The sequence below is a fragment of the Schistocerca serialis genome, chromosome 4, assembly GCF_023864345.2.
Source record: "Schistocerca serialis cubense isolate TAMUIC-IGC-003099 chromosome 4, iqSchSeri2.2, whole genome shotgun sequence".
Lineage (NCBI taxonomy): Eukaryota > Metazoa > Arthropoda > Insecta > Orthoptera > Acrididae > Schistocerca > Schistocerca serialis.
Genome location: NC_064641.1, coordinates 404,378,586 through 404,396,909, shown reverse-complemented (window position 1 = coordinate 404,396,909; position 18,324 = coordinate 404,378,586).

The following is an 18,324-nucleotide window of genomic DNA, read 5'->3' as shown; positions in this document are numbered from 1 at the left end:
GACCAAGACCACGCTGTGGCTGGTCGTGCTGGAAATTCTCACTGTAGTTAGTGCTGACCGAACTCGGGCCGACCTCCAGAGCTGAAGTTGATATCTGACGGCGAACGGATGACTCCTGCGAGCTGGAACAGACTTCCGGAATCGTCACCTACGAAGATTGAACATTCTGACAAGGACCACATCTGTCCTCAGATCCGAACTGCTTCCTAATGGCTTCTGTTCCTTGCTGCCTGCGCTCCACTATTTATATCCAGCAGGAGGACGTTTTTTACCCTTGGTGGTAGCTTTTTTTATTACTCCCGCAGTATATTGCAGCATAACTTAGCATGTTGTTCTCACCTCCCCTTACTCAGCACTCTCCAGGCTTCGCTCGGCGCTCGGTCTGTGTGCGTCCTTGCGTCAGTCTGTTGGTAGACTGCTGCTGTCAGCAAGGCTACCTGTGCCTGCCTACTTTGCAACGCCTCGGTCGCCGGCGTGCCTCTGTTTTGCCATTCTCCACTGCGTGAAGCAATGCTTACTACATGTGGCCGCAACAACTGTGAACTGTCGTCTTCGACCGCAGATTGTATGCGAATCGACGTCTAAAGGAAAGGGGCGGTTCCACTGTTGGCCTTTATGCCGTCCCCTCAGGCCTTTTCCTGTCGATTCTGAGCGGCAGTGTGTGTCTCAAATATTTTCCTCAGCCACACATGAAGAAATCGCGTGATTTTAAAGCTGTGCGTCGTGAATCTAAGCTCCATCGAAGTGACCTCAAAAGAAATGGTAAAATATGAGTAAGAAGAGATGTGACGACATTATGCAAGTCAACTGTGGCATTGGGCTGAATCATGAAATTTGGTGCCAATATGTCATGATTAACCGACCTTATACCTCACATGAGCTTGTGATTTCTGGCCTTTTTTCGCCTGCGTCGACATTTTGTTGCCTGAAGCGTCGCCGAGCCCAATGGTGACGCCGCAGAACTCCAAGCTTTCGCACCGAAGGGTTAGGTACTTTTGAGTCAAATTTCAAATTTATACGTGGCAGTGGGAAATAATCACTGTGTTTTGAAAAGCTATCCTTTAATTCTGTTGTGCAGCGTAGATTAGCTCGGCGCTACACTGTAAATGGTACATGGCATTTTAATTTTATTTACTTTTCTTTCTTGTCTCTATCAAAAGAGAAAGGTATAAAGCGTGGAAATTTTGCATCAGTTATGCAACATGCTTCTTGGCTTATACACCGAACTCTTAATCAGGTACAGTTGTTAGGAACAGTTTTTTATGGTTTCCCAGAATCAGACGAATCTTTTTAGTGGCTTCATAAGGATCACTGTCGAATTTCTTCTCCCATCTTCATATGACTGACTACTTTGGCCCTAAAAACCTCAGCGTCTACTAGACGTTTAATTATATTAACATATTTAATCAGACTGATGAAACATGTTAAATAATGAAAAGTGACTTGATGTGAAAATTCTGCTTCACAACAACAGAAACAAATACAACTCAATAATACTGCTTTCAGAATTATAAGAAAAGACCGTGATCCTCGTGTGTGACGACTCGGTTTTTATTTCATCCTACATAAATCTGAATTAGACGGAAATATTAATTTGTCAGTAGCGAATGGATGCTACATCTGCCTCAGTGGGAGCACTGGAGTTTTCTTGTCGAAGCAGTAAATATCTTTAAGGGCAAAAATCACTACCAGAATACCTCTAGTATATGAAGGACACTACGAATCTAACTGTTTATATGTTAAATTTTCACAACTTTAAAGAAGTCTATAAAATAATGCGTCATCATCCCGAGTAGATGTCGTGAGACTTAGCATGGGAATCTGCGAAGTCCCTTCGGTTTGCTGAAGGTAGCTTGGTTGCAGACAGCTGCGACGGGGATCTAATGTTTATTTAAGCGTCTTCCATAGAATTAGACGGCTTAGAGTGACAATCCTCCGCGGTGAATACAGATGGGCTACGGGAACTCCGTTACCTACAAATGAGAGAAAAAACTTTGCCGGCTGACGTTTTACATAACGCCCAACTTATTTCGTAACTACAACGGGTGAAAAAAAGGAGAGTGATAAGACGGATGGAAGATACCGCTTAAAGTTGTATCACTTAAAAAAGTGGAAGAAGGGCTGGTACGAAATTCTTGTCGACTCATTTGAAAACAAGTTCTTTCCTGTAGGGAAATTCGGATGACCTTTATAAATTTTTAAGTTGAGCAAATGTCATTCACCTATTATTTGAATGAGTTCAGAAACCCAAAAGGAATAAAATGACATAGATTAATGCACATTGCCTTCTAACTCTATAATACGGCTCTAAAACTTCCAGGAAAGGCTCTGTCTCGCAGTATACAGCCGGTAGCTTCGTGGAATACATATACCGAGTTGTTTTGCATAAGTGTCAAGAAAACTTCGCTACTGGGAATCTGTTAGTGAGACTTTCATGCACAAAGCTTACTATCGAGTATTAAATGACTAACTGTCTGCCTTTTTCTTCGAGTAACCTACATTTTCGTAACGGCAATGCGGCATGATACGATCATTCTGTATGATGTTAATGACACCGCTCCTTCGTAGATGAAATTATAGCTTAGATAATTAATGATAGCAGTGTAAAAGATAAATGGAATACATTTCAGAGACGTGTAACAGAAAATTCTATGTTTTTTTTTGCTACAGTTCTTAACATTCGTGAATGACCTTGCCGTAACTTGAATGGAATGTAGGAAAGTTCTGGCGTTTGATGATGACCCAAACATACTACTAAGGATCCTGCCTCAATCATACCAAAAGCTGAATTCCACTAATACTGGCCCACAGTGAAAAATTTAAAATTGTGTCGTTCTTGGCTTTATGCAGACATTAATGACAATGCACTATATCTACCACTAGTCTAATATTCCATGGGGGCCTGTTAGATAATAAGCAAAGATGTAGATGCACATATAAAATCTAATTTAGGAGTATACTTTGGTATATTTTGCAGTTAAATTACACCCTCAGTAAATTGAAATAAAGACAAGGGTGTGAGCTTATTTTGTTTATTGCTACTATGGTTGAGAATTGCAGCAAATGCTTGTATATAGTATTAACTCAGAAAAGCGATGAATAAGACTACCGCACAAACAAGTACTGAACGTATAGCTTGAAAACCTGCAGATGATATTCAGTTGTCAGTATAAATCAGTTTTATACAGTCAATGAGTTACACAACCGCAACGCAAGAATGGAAAGAATATTTATTTAGAGTTTATATCTTCGAATAGATTGCACTGTTGAAATCTGTGTTCTGGCACCTAGGTCTTCAGAAACCTCCTGTCTGCCATACAGCCGATAAAACGCAGTTCTGCGTGATCTATGAGTCACACAACTGCAGTACACGACACTGAAGGAAAATGTTCATTTTGACTCTGCATCTAAACAAAATTAAATGTGTATTCTCGTACACAGCCCTTCGACAACATCCCATCCAGAATAAAATAAATTCGAAATCAATATAAATTCAAAGTCAAAGTAAATATTTAACGCTTCAGAAACTCTTTCAATCACTTATTCGATTTCTACACTATCTTATTAAAAATGTCTGGATACCTGTTAGAGGACATTATTATGTGGAGTGTTTACCCTTCCCCAGCAAGACAGATTGAAGCCTGCTGGGGACACTTTAAATGAGGTGTATGAATATCTGTGGAGGAATGGCTGCCCATTCCTCCTTATGAACCGAAATCAGAGACGGTAGAGCTTGCGCAAGATAACCACGCCGGTGTGCAGAAACGCATTCTCGTTCTAGTGCTGTGAGAGTCCACCCCTCTGTTATGAAGCGGCGGCAACCTCAGTTTGATGGCATTACTGAATTGCGTGCTTAGTCCATTATAAACGAAACATTTTCTGCCCACTTCAGCTTTACTGCAAAAGTGGAGGCTTGTGACTGATCAGCAGTCATTCACCAGCAATTTGGAGACACTATTCAGTAAAAGAAATTTAATCTATTGTATGTCGTAGCCACATTCATCAGGTTCGTGAGAAAGTGCTTATCGTTTGGTTATTAATTTTCACTATCCACAACTTCTGACGCTGGTCATCTTTGGTTGTGCGTTCCGCCCTCTACCGTAGCGCTGCGTATCTTCCTCGTTTTCCGTTCTGCGTCGTTCGAATCCTTGTGTGCGTCGCATTGTTGTTCGTCGTCTAGTATTAGGTGTATGTCCAATCCTCTTCACACGGAATTTCTTGCACCGTGGTGTTCAACATGCTTCCCACGTCATTTCCACGCACGGATACATCAGCTACAGTTTTAGTCCTCTTTACTCATCTTGTTGGTTCCACCAGCATACTCCCTTTGGTGAATGCAGAAGTGATCTACACTAATGTCCGAGGTTTTAATCTTCCATCCGAGGTAGATAGTTTTCTGAAGTCCATCCGGCTCCGGATATTTATACTTACATTTTGCATAACAATATATATTTATTCACGGAAGTCTTGGATCTGAGACATTGTCAGGACCCGTGCGCATCTCAGCTTCAGTAATCTGAGGTTATTATTAATCAGAAGTTCTTATGATAAGTAATGTCAAAAACTTCAAGAGTGTAAGGTAACATGATCCAGTTAATATATTAACTGAAGACTTGGTCGAAGCGAGAGAAGGGTAATAATACTAGAACAAATCAGTAACTGAGACTTTTAGGTATTGCAACAATGTGCAGGCTACTTATACTTCAAATGCTAAAGAAAAAAAAAGGCCAGCGTTGCAGTAGTGTATTCAGTTTGCACATTACTGAATTGCTTTGACTGGCTAATCGATTTCCTCCCTTTATAAGTGAGCTGACATCACATCCATTATGAACTGAGTCTGTAGTTAAAGCTACTTCACAGAGGAATAAACAATGCCTAATACGAGTACGAGAACTTTTTCAGTTATTGTGATGATGGTTTGATTCATAGTTTATGCTTGAAATGGAACTGCCAGACTAATGTGGCTTCACAGAAACGACCTACGGTCGTTTGTCACAAACGACATTTCCACGAATTATGCGGCGTCGCCCCTGTTTTACTGCAGCAAATATATCTGAGCAAATTGGCCTGAAGATTGCTCGATCACTGCTAGTACCGAGTGGGTGTAAAATTAAAAAAAGTTTACTAATAAAATGTTTACGTCTTGACTTCTCACTTATTTCGATATCTTCTTGTTATAAAGAAAGACTGTGCTGAAACTTTCCTTCATACCACAATTTTAAATCCTTTGAAATGTCTGATCTTTCTGTTGGCGTTGACGTCTTTATTAGCAGTCTAGCAGCAAGGCAAATGAACAATAAACGGACAACACGAAGAAGATCGTCATTATGGAATGTAGTTCGAGGTTACGTTAAAAAGTAAGTTACTCATTAACGAGACGCCACATAACATTTATTGAATGTAGTGACACGCCAAAGTGACAGAGATACATGAAATTGGTTCCGTTCCTTACTGGGCACCTGGTACAGCAAACGGTTATGAATTACTTTGAAAGAGAAAGCGGCGGTTGCAAAACCTTATTTATTTACAGGAAGTGGCGCGTTTCGCCCTTTTGGGGTATCATCAGATTTGCGTAAAAAGTAATGTGGGATAGCCAACATTCGTCCATTAATGCCCACATATGGCATTAAGACAAAATTTTGTAAAGAACCGTCTCCCTATCGTTCATTCATCCCCTGACGATAGGACGATAGTTCCTTATAAAATTTTGCCTTAATGGACTAATGTAGGTTTTCAACATTAATTTTTACACCAATCTGATGATGCCCCAAAAGGCCGAAACCTATCATTTCCTGTCAATAAAAAAGAAAACTTTGCAACGAGACTGTCTTATTTCGAGAAAGCTACATGACACTATTTTTCCACATGGTCACCAAGTCTCTGAAAAGAAACGATCGGAAGTTTCCACCAATCGTTCAATTGAGATCGGTGACTGAAGTCTGGTCCTTACTCACAGAGCCATTGGAAAACAGCAGCGTGAACGCCCCCATCGTTAGAGAATCTCTTTTCCACCGAATGTTGTTTGAGCTTGGGTAAAAGATGGAAATCAGATGGAACAATCTCTAGACTTCCCGACCAGTACTACCCTCATTTGTGCAGCTTTCAACTAATTGTTTGCAGCACTACCATAAGACCGGACGCGACATTGCATTTGGTACATAACCGCTAGAATTTCACCATGATTCTACGTGAAATTTAGACGTATTGCCCCCAAGAACGATACTGTTCCGCGTACTTGAACATCCGAGTACGTATTCCACGCCGCTTGGAGTGGCCATGAGGTTAGAGGCGCCCCTGTCACGGATTGCGCGGCCCCTCCCGCCAGAGGTTAAAGTCCTCCCTCGGGCATGAGTGTGTGTGTGTGTCCTTAGAGTAAGTTAGTTTAAGTAGTGTGTAAGTCTTGGGACCGATGACCTCAACAGTTTGGTCCCTTGGGAATTTCCACACATCTGAACATTTTGAACTTATTCCACTGCCGCACCTTTTCGCTCGCACTTGTTGCCTGCGTCGCAGCAAAACTGTCTCCGCAGGAGATCTGGAATATGAACTCTCTTCTGATAAGACCCTATTCTTGTTGCGCTGTCGGACATGTTAGCTTACTTTCTGAAATCTCTACGAGCTACTGCGATACTGTGTCTGAAACAGAATCTCAGCCAGCGTTTTCCATCTAAGTGCTAAGAGGCTAGGACTTCATGTATTGCGACTGTTGAAATGGATGTCAAAATATTGGGATTAATGATAAAATAAACTGAATCTTATGAGGAGGCGGAGAGGTATTCCAATCGACACTTTTCGCCACTGTATTTATAATTGATTCCCGCAATCCAAGCACATCTCCCCTTCCACCCTCGAACCAGGGACCTCGCCTTGTGTGATGGTTCGCGTGTCTCAACTATACAGACAGCTGTGCCATAGGTGGAATCACAACGAAGTGATACGCAAGCGCAAAAATGTCTCAACGTTCCCTAAGAGGTGTAGCCGGATTTTCCGTAGTAGCAGGTGTCACTTTCAGTTGGTTAACTGATGTTAGTTGATGTTAACTGATGTTAGCGGACATGACCTTTGTACTTAGGTGCTGTAAACAGCTGAAGGGAAGGGGGAACTACAGGGTGTTAAAATGGTTCAAATGGTTCTGAGCACTATGGGACTTAACATCCAAGGTCATCAGACCCTTACAACTTAGAACTACTTAAACCTAGCTAACCTAAGGACATCACACACATCCATGCCAGAGGCAGGATTCGAACCTGCGACCGTAGCGGTCGTGCGGTTCCAGACTGAAGCGCCTAGAACCGCTCGGCCACTGCGGCTGGCGTAGGCTGTTAGGGTATAAGTGTAGATATTGTGATCATTAATAACTTAACATGTACCCACGTCAGTGTGTTCGTTATTTTCTTTTTCCTTTGCGCCTAGCAGTCTTCACGCAGAAACGTGATCACACTTCATCTCCTGACCTGCTGCTTAGGGGAAAATAACCATTAATGGCTGTCTCTTACCTCATGTGGTTGGGGCACTTTTTTTTGAGTCATGTGTCTTGCGAATAGTTCGACGCTGCCCCCAAGAATTCCTCTCCTGCGCCTTCTTCACCTCCAAGTAGCACTTGCAAGCTACGTCCTAATTATTGACTGGACGTATTCCAATCTCTGTCTTCGTCTATAGTTTCTACCCTCTACATCTCCCTTTAGTACCATGGTAGTCATTACTTGACGGCTTAACAGATCTCCTGTCATCCTGTCCCTTCCCTTGTTAGTGTTTTCAATGTATTCCTTTCCTCTCCGATTCTGCGCAGAACCACCTCATTCCTATCCTTTTACCCCACATAATTTTGAACATTCGTCTGTAGCACCACATCTCAAAAACGTCGATTCTCCTATGTTCCGGTTTTCCCAGAGTTCATGTTTCACCACCATACAATGTTGGGCTCCAAACGTACATTCTCAGAAATTTCTTCCTCAAATCAATACTTGATAGTAGTAGACTTCTCTTGGACAGTAATGCCCGTTTTTCCAGTGTCAGTCTGCTTTTAATGTACTCATTCCTCAGTCCGTCATCGGTTATTCTGTTGCCTAGGTAGTAGAATTTCTTAACTTCATCTGTTTAGTGACCATCAAAAGTTTCTTACTTTTCTCCTTTCTGCTACTACTCCTTACTTTCGTCTTTCTTCGATTTACACTCAATTCATATTCTGTACTCATTTGACTATTCATTCCATTAGCAGATTATATAATTCTTCTTCAATTTCACCCAGGACAGCACTGTCATCAGCGAATCGTATCATTGATTTCCAGGTTACTTCTATTAATTTCATCCCACAGGTCGACTATAATCCTTTGTAGTTGCCTGGCCTGTCTACAATTACATCTACATCTACATGGATACTCTGAAAATCACATTTATGTGCCTGGCAGAGGGTTCATCGAACCACCTTCAAAATTCTCTATTATTCCAGCCTCGTATAGCGCGCGGAAAGAACGAACACCTACATTTTTCCGTACGAGCTCTGATTTTCCCTATGTGGGTCAGTGTCAACAAAATATTTTCGCATTCGGAGGGGAAAGTTGGTGATTGGAACTTCGTGAGAAAATTCCGTCCCAATGAAAAACGCCTTTCTTTTAATGATGTCCAGCCCAAATCCTGTATCATTTCAGTGACACTTTCTCCCATATTTCGCGATGATACAAAACGTGCTGCCCTTCTTTGAACTTTTTCGTTGTACTCCGTCAGTCCTATCTGGTAAGGATCCCACACCGCGCGGCAATATTCTAGAAGAGGACGGACAAGCATAGTGTAGGCAGTCTCCTTAGTAGATGTGTTACATTATCTAAATGTTCTGTCAATCAAACGCAGTCTTTGGTTAGTTTTCTTCACAACATTTTCTGTGTGCTCTTTCCAATTTAAGTTGTTCGTAATTGTGATAGATAGAGGATAATGGTTAGAAGTATTGTGATGGTTGACGTCTGATGGCGTGGTAAACGTTGCAAACTCGTCTTTTATCCCTGCGGTAGCGTGCAATGTGTCCAGGGTTTCTACACGGGAAATGTATCTGCTTGTTGCCCTCTGTCCTCCACACGTCAATTTTTCTGCGGGGCATTATACTGGGTGTTGATCGGGTGTCCGGTTGTCGTTTGACTACTGCGGCGTAAGTCCGAGTTGGCCGAATCCATTCTTTCTGGCACGATCGACTGGTGACGGAGATTGGTACCAAGCTTCACACACCTTTTATTCAACATTGTTTATTATGTCCTGACTTGTGGGACCAAGTGTGATGGCTGTATCTCTTTGTTAGTAGGTCCGAGAGCTACGGCTACCGTATAATGCTGTATCTCTTCTTTTATATTCTGAAACTCTGCCATGGAGACCATATTTGAGAGTATTCACCAAAAAATGACACCTCGTAAAGGGGAAGAACGTCGAAATCCGAAATCAGAGTCGTCAGTGAAGTACAATACTCAGCGCTGAAATCACGTTTGTCACGTACGACAAGTTGCTGCCAGAACAGAACGCAACTGCCGTCCTGCACGGAGAGTGCAAATGTTTATAAAAACGTGGAATACATGAAAAGCATAATAAATTTCAAAAAACAACAATATCCAGAAATTAAAAATATTAGATAACAAATTATTGTGAATTTTCAGGTTTGAGCTAGCGCCCTGCTACGTCACACTGTGCACAGAACAGCTTGCGTTATTATGACAAACACATATTGATAAGTGCAAGTATTTATTAACATATACATATGTGATACGTATACTTACATAACTGTTACTTCGACATACATAGCTGATGGATATTTTTCTCTGTAATGCAAATGTTAAATATGAACTAATGCCAGATAATAGGTTTCATATACAGAAAGAATGTTGTAGGATTTGAGTGTAACGTTATTGATATGCTGCTTGACTTAGTCACATTGATAAAATACAAAGGGATAACACTTCGAAAAACATGAGTTTGGAAAAATTATACAGAATTGCATATAGGAAATGCTAATGAATGACTAAGGTTTAGTCAAACAACAAAGCTGCAAAGCATAGTTCGCCATCTTTCCTTGATTACTTCTGGAATTTTATTGGAATTTGGAGCGAACTTTTAGATTTGAAAGTAGCCTGTTGAGCTATGACAAAGCACGCTTAGGTAGCTTACGTCAGAGTCCTTAGGAGAATGACGACATTCACCTTGACGAAAAATACTTGAAAGATAGTATAACTATAACGGTGTCACTCGTGGCTGAGCATAATCTGGAACAGGGAATAATGGGGAAGTATGCTGTCTGTTTCAAGGAACCGATACGACATTTAACTGTTTTAGAAAAATCACAGTAAAACATCAGGGCTGCAATACGGATATTAGAAGGGAGATACTATGGTGCCAAGGTCTACTGGGCAAACAATTGCTACACCTAGCTCAATAAAATACTATAAGACTATATTACTTGATCCACATGAGGCGTTAGGAACAATGTACAAAGAAGAAAAAAGACTCACTAACGGGATCACACAGTTATATAGACAGTAGTACGTTTAGTGTTTTCCATTAGCTATTACATCAGGAATCTAACTGTGGTCACAAATTGCCATTCAACATACCGAAACATGCACTATGCGGTTATTTCTTTATCTATATGCAATTGTTTTTACTTTACGGTGCAATATGGAGCGGTTCCCAGGCCAATATAATGTCATGACAAATCTGAAGTCTACATCTTTCAGGAAAAAGAAACAAACAGCAGTAAAGAACCCTACAATCCCCTTCTAACGATCATAAATGGCGTGCGACTGAAGACATTGTAGTCACTTTGGTTGTTCGGCTTGCACAGTGGCTTAGATAAGAAGACAGTCAATTACGGGAGTGCAGGCGACGGACCTTTTGCCCCGCGATCCGCAATCCCTGGCGGTAATTGGAGGAGTCTCCAGGGAGGGTCGCATGCCGCTGTACTCAGTGGAGGTGGTAGCTTTTTCCCAGGTAATTCGGAAACGAATGGAGGGGTGGAAACTGTCGGTGTAGAAGCCTTTCAGTACCGGTACTTCCAGCAGTTTATTACATATTTGTTCTCCCTGTAGGTCAACCATTTTGAAACCTTGTCATGAAACTTTTTTTAAAGAAGAAATAATAAGACTTACGTGCACCTCAAAATTTTATAATTACTTCATGTTCTTCGGAAAGACATGGTGAAGACTTAATGAATGTCATTCCACATTCTCTAATAGCACATTATTCGGTATCAGGCCTTGATATTCTTGCACATGTTATGTTTATAGCGACAGCGTTATTCATCTGTACTTTTTGTTGAGTCCTCTGACTGGTGTGACGCGGACCGCCACACATTTCTCTCCTGTACCAACCTTTTCAGCTAAGAGTAGCATTTGCACCCAGCATGCGTAATCATTTGTCGTCTGTATTTCAGTCTCTGTCTTCCACTGCAGTTTTACCCTCTACATCTCGCTTTAGTACCGTGGAAGTTATTCACTTATGTCTTCACATATGCCAGTGTTTCCCGTACGTTCCTTTCTTCGACGATTCTGCCGATAACTTCCTCATTACTTACCCTGATTTATAACATTCTTCTGTAGCACAACATCTCAAGCGCTTCAATTCTCTTATGTTCCGTTTTTCCCGTAGTTCATGATTCATCACCATACAATACTGTGCTCCGAACGTATATTCTCAGAAATTTCTTCCTAAAATTAAGGTCTATGTTTGACACCAGTAAACTTGTCTTGCCCGGAAGTCCCCTCTTCGCCTATGCTAGTCTGTTTTTTACACGTCCTATCACATTAATGTAACAGCCGACTATGCTCGACATCAACGTGCAGTAATTTCTCACAGTCGACAGTTGATAGACTAGCAGCGGAGATTCTATAAAGCGTGTCCGGGGAACACAGAATACAGTGCAGTCGCTGTCGTAATGCGGAAACGGAGCGAATTGTCTAACACCCAAAAGGACATCATCGTTAGCTTTCGGTCCAAGGATAGAAGGTTTTCTGATACGACTAAGAGAGTACACTGTTATCGTGCTGCCGTGGTTAAAGTACATCTTGCATGGCAAAATGACGCTGTCTAAAACCGACGCCCAGGCCACTGTGGTGCCACAGGGTCCATAGGTGACAGGAGTGGTTCAAAATGGTTCAAATGGCTCTTAGCACTATGGGACTTAACATCTGTGGTCATCAGTCCCATAGATCTTAGAACTACTTAAAACTAACTAACCTAAGGACATCACACACATCCATGACCGAGGCAGGATTCGAACCTGCGACCATAGCGGTCACACGGTTTCAGACTGAAGCGCCTAGAACCGCACGACCACACCAGCCGGCTGACAGGAGTGAACGGTGGCTGCGGAAATGTGTACGTGCGAATAGATTGTTGAGCAGCTGACCCCTCAGGAGATCAAGGGCGTACCAACGATGTCTCCTCAACAAACGTTCAGCGAACGTTGCTGCGTTTGGGACTCTGCAGCAGGCACCTGGTTCATGCACCCATGCTGAGTGCTATTCAGCAGCGGACGAAAGGTTGGAATTTACACGACAGTACCGCAGCTGGACGTCCATTGAGCGGCTACAGATGACGTTGTAAGATGACGAGTGTGTGTTGGCGTGTACGACGTGAAACGTCTGAAAGCAAACACGATCGTCGGAAGGTTCCAGGACAGAGAAGGGTGCGTTATGGTTTGGGATACGTTTTCGTGGCATTCCTTGGGTGATCCAGTCATTTTGGAAGGCACAATGGATCAACACAATTATGCATCCATCCTTGGGACCATGTCCACCGTTAAATGCAGTTCGTTTATCCTTGGCTCGCTGCCATCTACCAGCAGGACAATTCTGAGCTCGCAGTTTACTTGCGATAGTCGAAGAGCGCCAGGATGAGTTTACCGTACTGGTGGTGGTGGTTAGTGTTTAACGTCCCGTCGACAACGAGGTCATTAGAGCCGGAGCGCAAGCTCGGGGTAGGGAAGGATTGGGAAGGAAATCGGCCGTGCCCTTTCAAAGGAACCATCCCGGAATTTGCCTGAAACGACTTAGGGAAATCACGGAAAACCTAAATCAGGATGGCTGGAGACGGGATTGAACCGTCGTCCTCCCGAATGCAAGTACAGTGTGCTAACCACTGCGCCACCTCGCTCGGTGTTTACCGTACTCCTCTGTCCACCAGTTTCCCCGGATTGGAACTCTGATTGGGCTCGTCATGGATCCTAAACAGAGAGCTTAGTGGAGCTGGCTGGGGGATTGGGGGCGGGATGGCTGGTACCGTTGATATCTTCCAGAACCTCATTGGCACTCATCTTGCGTGTCTGGTAGCTGTACGCGATGCAAAAGATGATAATTCAAGCTTTTGACAATTGGTAATATTAATATGATTGCACAGCATATATTCGCCTTTCTTCATTCGTCTTAGGTATTTCACTTTGCGTAACTTCGTCTATTTCATTACCAACAATTTTGATGTTAAGCTTCCAGTTGTTCGCATTTCTGCTACTTCTCATTACTTTCGTCTGTCTTTGGTGCACAGTCAATCCATCATTTTTATTCGTTAGTTTGCACCTTCTATTAGATGATTCAATTTCTCTTCTCTTCCGCAGAGGGTATTTCAAAGACAGACGGACAGACAGACAGACAGACAGACAATGTCCGAGCAGGCCTTGAAGGCCTAACGGTACCAACCAGCCGCCGTGTCATCCTCAGCCCGCCAGCCGCTGTGGCCGAGCGGTTCTAGGCGCTTCAGTCTGGAACCTCGCGACCGCTACGGTCGCAGGTTCGAATCCTGCCTCGGGCATGGATGTGTGATGTCCTTAGGTTAGTTAGGTTTAAGTAGTTCTAAGTTCTAGTGACCTGATGACCTCAGATGTTAAGTCCCATGGTCCTTAGAGCCATTTGAACAATTTGAATCTTCAGCCCGTAGGCGTCACCGGGCGCGGATACGGAGGGGTATGTGATCTGCACACCGGTCTCACAGCCGTTGTCATATTAAACTCAAGAGGGATTCCTATAAATAAAACTTAAACGCATATTTAGTATTTCTGGCTCGAATGATAAACAAAAATTCATTCACAATATTAACTTAACCCTAAAATGGACGGATTCAACATAGAATAATGTAATAAGGAAGTACATACAATTGTTTATACCAACAGATAACAATGTACAGTTAGTTAGCTTTATTAAGAAAACAATAAAATAAAATTTAGAAATATTTTTACAGATCTGTCTTAACTTATATAAGAAAAGAATTTGGCAAACCTCATTCCGGAATCCATTCAACTTAAAAACTGTTGTCACAGACCTTTAAACTTGAATCCCTTTTGTTAAGACAGTTTAGAAATGCCGGAAACTTGAATTACATGTCACACTTGGTGTTATAATTTTTAATGTATATAGTATCCGCCGTTGAGTAGAAAAATTATTCGTTTCACAAACGCTCTTCCTTCCTTTGGACCATTATGATGTGGTACTGCAAAATACTGTGCACAGTCTATTGCAGTATCATAAGATAATGGGCCAAATGCCGAAATAACAATTGTGAAATAAGTTATTTCTCCAAGCAACTGCGAATATGGCGTCGTCTATAATTTCCTACATGACTATGAGCCTCGACCATGAGATGATTTTATGTTGTTTTTTCTTTTGGTCACTAGTCTTCTGACTGGTTTGATGCGACCCATCATGAATTTGTCTCCTGTGGCAACCTCTTCATCTCAGAGTGGCACTTGCAACTTATGTCCTCAACTATTTGCTGGATGTATTCCAATCTCTGTCTTCCACTACATTTTTTGCCCGCAGCTGCTGTCTCTGGTACCATGGAAGTAATTCCCTGATGTCTCAAGAGATGTCCAGATGTCCTATCACCCAGTCTCTTCCCCTTGTCTGTGATTTCCCAATATTCCTTTTTTCTCCGATGCTGTACAGAACCTCTTCATTCCTTACCTTATCATTACACCTAATTTTCAACATTCGCCTGTAGCACCACATCTCAAATGCTTTGATTATCTTCTCTTCCTATTTTCCCACAGTCCATGATTCACTACTGTACAATCCTGTACTGTAAGGTACATTCTTAGAATTTAATTTCTCAAATTAAGGCCTATGTCTCATACAGTAGACTTCTCTCGGTCAAGAATGTCCTGTTTGCCAGTGATAGTCTACTTTTTGATGTCATTATTGTTCCGACCGTTAGTGGTTATTCTGCTATATAGGTAGTAGAATCAGTTAACTTCATCAACTTTGTGACATCAATCCTGATGTTAAGTTTCTCGCTGTTTTCATTTCTGCTACTTCTCATTGCTTTCATCTTTATTCGATTTACTCTTAATCCACATTCTGTACTCATTAGATTGTTCATTTCATTCAGCATATCATGTAATTCTTCTTCAGTTTCACTAAGGAAAGCAATGGTATCGGTGAATCGTATCATTGATATCTTTCCACTTTCAGTTTTAATTCCAATCCCGAACCTTTCTTTTATTTCGATCATTGCTTCTCCGATGTACAGATTGAACAGTAGGGGCGAAAGGCTACATCCTTGTCTTACACCCTTTTTAATACGAGCACTTCGTTGTTGGTCGTCCACTCTTAGTATTCCCTGTTGGCTGTTGTACATATTGTATACGACTCGTCTCTCCCTACTTCTTTCAGAATTTCGAACATTTTGTACCATTTTACATTGTCGAACGCTTGATTTTTCTTTAGTCTTACTTCCATTAGCAACCGCAAAGTCAGCACCGGCAGTCTTCCGAATTGTGTTGATGATATTTCTCTGAAAGTCAGATGGTATGGCGCCGGACTCATACATTGTAGACACCAACGTTAAGAATCGTTTTCTTTTGTCACTTCCCCCAACGATTTCAGAAATTCTGATGGAATATTATTTACCCCTTCTGTCTTACAACTTCTGCCTTACACCTTCTGTCTTATTTGATCATAAGTCCTTCAAATCTCCCTTAAATTTTGATTCTAATAATGGGTCCCCTATCTCTTCTAAGTAGACTCCTGTTTCTTCTTGTATCACATCAGACTAATATTCCCACTCATACTGGCCTTCAATGTACTCTTTCCGCCTATCCACCCTTTCCTCTGCTTTTAATAGTGGAATTCCTGTTGCGATCTTCATGCTACCATCCTTGCTTTTAATGTCGCCGAAGGTAGTTATGACTTCCCTACATGCTGAGTCACTCCTTCCGACAAACATTGCATTTCCGATTTCTTCACATTTTTCATGTAGACATTTCGGCTTAGCTTCCATGCACTTCCTATTTATTTCACTCCTCAGCGACTTGTATTTCTTTACTCCTAAATTTCCCTAAACATTTTTGTACTTCCTTCTTTCACCGATCAACTAAATTATTTCTTCTGTTACCCAGGCTTTCTTCGCAGTTATCTTCTTTGTAGCTACATTTTTGTTTCCAACTTCTGTGATCGCCTCTTTTAGAGATGCCTATTCCTCATCAAATGTATTGCTTACAGAGGTATTCCGAATTGCTCTATCTATGGACATAGAGATCCTTAAGCCTGTCTCGTTATCCCTCATTCCTTAGTACTTCAGTATCCCACTTTTTTGAGTACTGACTCTTCTTTACTAATCCCTTGAACTTAAGCGTATTCTTCATCACTACTATATTGTGATCTGAGTCTCGATCTGCTCCTGGGTACGCCTTACAATCCAGTATCTGATTTCAGAATCTCTGTCTGACCACGATGTAATCTAACTGAAATCTTCCCGTGTACCCGAACTTTTCGAAGTACACCGCCTCGTCTTGTGATTCTTGAACAGAGTATTCGCTATTACTAGTTGAAATGTATTATAGAACTCGATTAGTCTTTCCCCTCTCTCATTCCTTGTCCCAAGCACATATTCCCCTGTTTCTGCTGGCCCTTCCCCTCCAACTGCAACATCGTTCCCCCTGACTATTAGATTTTCATCTCCCTTTACTTACTGTATTAACCTTTCACTATACTCATATACTTTTTCTATCTCTTCATCTTTAGCTTGCGATGTCTGCATTTGTACCTGAACTGTCGTTGTCGTTGTTGGTTGGGTAACGATTCTAATAAGAACAACCCTATCATTGAACTGTTCACTGTAACACACTCTATGCCCTAACTTTCTATTCATAACGAAGCCTACTCCCATCATACCATTTTCTGCTGCTGTTGATATTACCCTATACTCATCTGACCACAAATCCTTGTCTTCTTTCCATTTGACCTCTCTGATCCATATTGGATCTATATCGAGTCTTTGAATTTCCCTTTTCAGATTTTCTGGCTTCCCTGCCACGTTCAAGCTTTTGATATTCCACGCGCTGACTCACAGAACGTTATCCTTTCGTAGATTATTCAGTCTTTTTCAGTCATCGTCACCTCCCCCTTGGCAGTCCCCTACTGGAGATCGGAATGAGGGACTATTCCGATATCTTTTGCCAATGGAGAGATCATCATGACACTTTTTCAATTACAGGCCACATGTCCTGTGGATACACGTTACCTGTGTTTAATGCAATGGTTTCCATTGCCTTCTGCATCCTCATGCCGTTGATCACCGCTGGTTCTTCCGCCTTTAGGGGCTTTATCCCACCCCAAGGGCAAGAGAGTGGCGTTAACTTCCATTCGTTCCTCTGCCCTCTTTAACAAGGCCATTGGCAGAGTGAGGGTGACTACTTATGCCGTAAGTCTTTGGCCGCCAATGCTGATTGTTAATGGAAAACACAAACGCACAAATACATATATATTTACATAAAAGTATACAGAAAGTAAGTCACTTGCGTTATGGGATTCATAGAGTATTTAAGTTGTTTGCTGATCAATTATTTATTATTTCACTGGATGATAATGAAGTCGATTGACAAAGTAACCACCAACAGCCCCAGTAGGTAAAGTGGTTAGTGCTATATATTGTTAATTATATGTCCTCTTGTCAGTGATTATTATTGTTGGTTATTTAAAATTTATCGTTTGCTTACTGACATCTACGTAATCCAATAAATTTAATAGATCTTGGACATTAACTCTTTACTTACATTTGTTCACGACAACCAAGTAAATATGAGATATGTCTTGAATGCTCTAAGTAAACTTTTAATAATCAGTTCAAGAGGACACGTCTTATTTTAAGAAAACAATTTTGTTAAATACACGAACACATTCCACCACAGCTGTGGCACCCTCGGTGGACTTACTTCTTTACTGTTTCTTTTTTTTATAGTCTATGTGCTCTGTAGCTGCCAACAGGAATCAGCTACAAGTCTAAATTAATATACCATCTCATTATTGCTATATTTGGATAGTCTCGGGCTGTACATGGTTTTGACTTGCCTGCTAATTCAGTTTT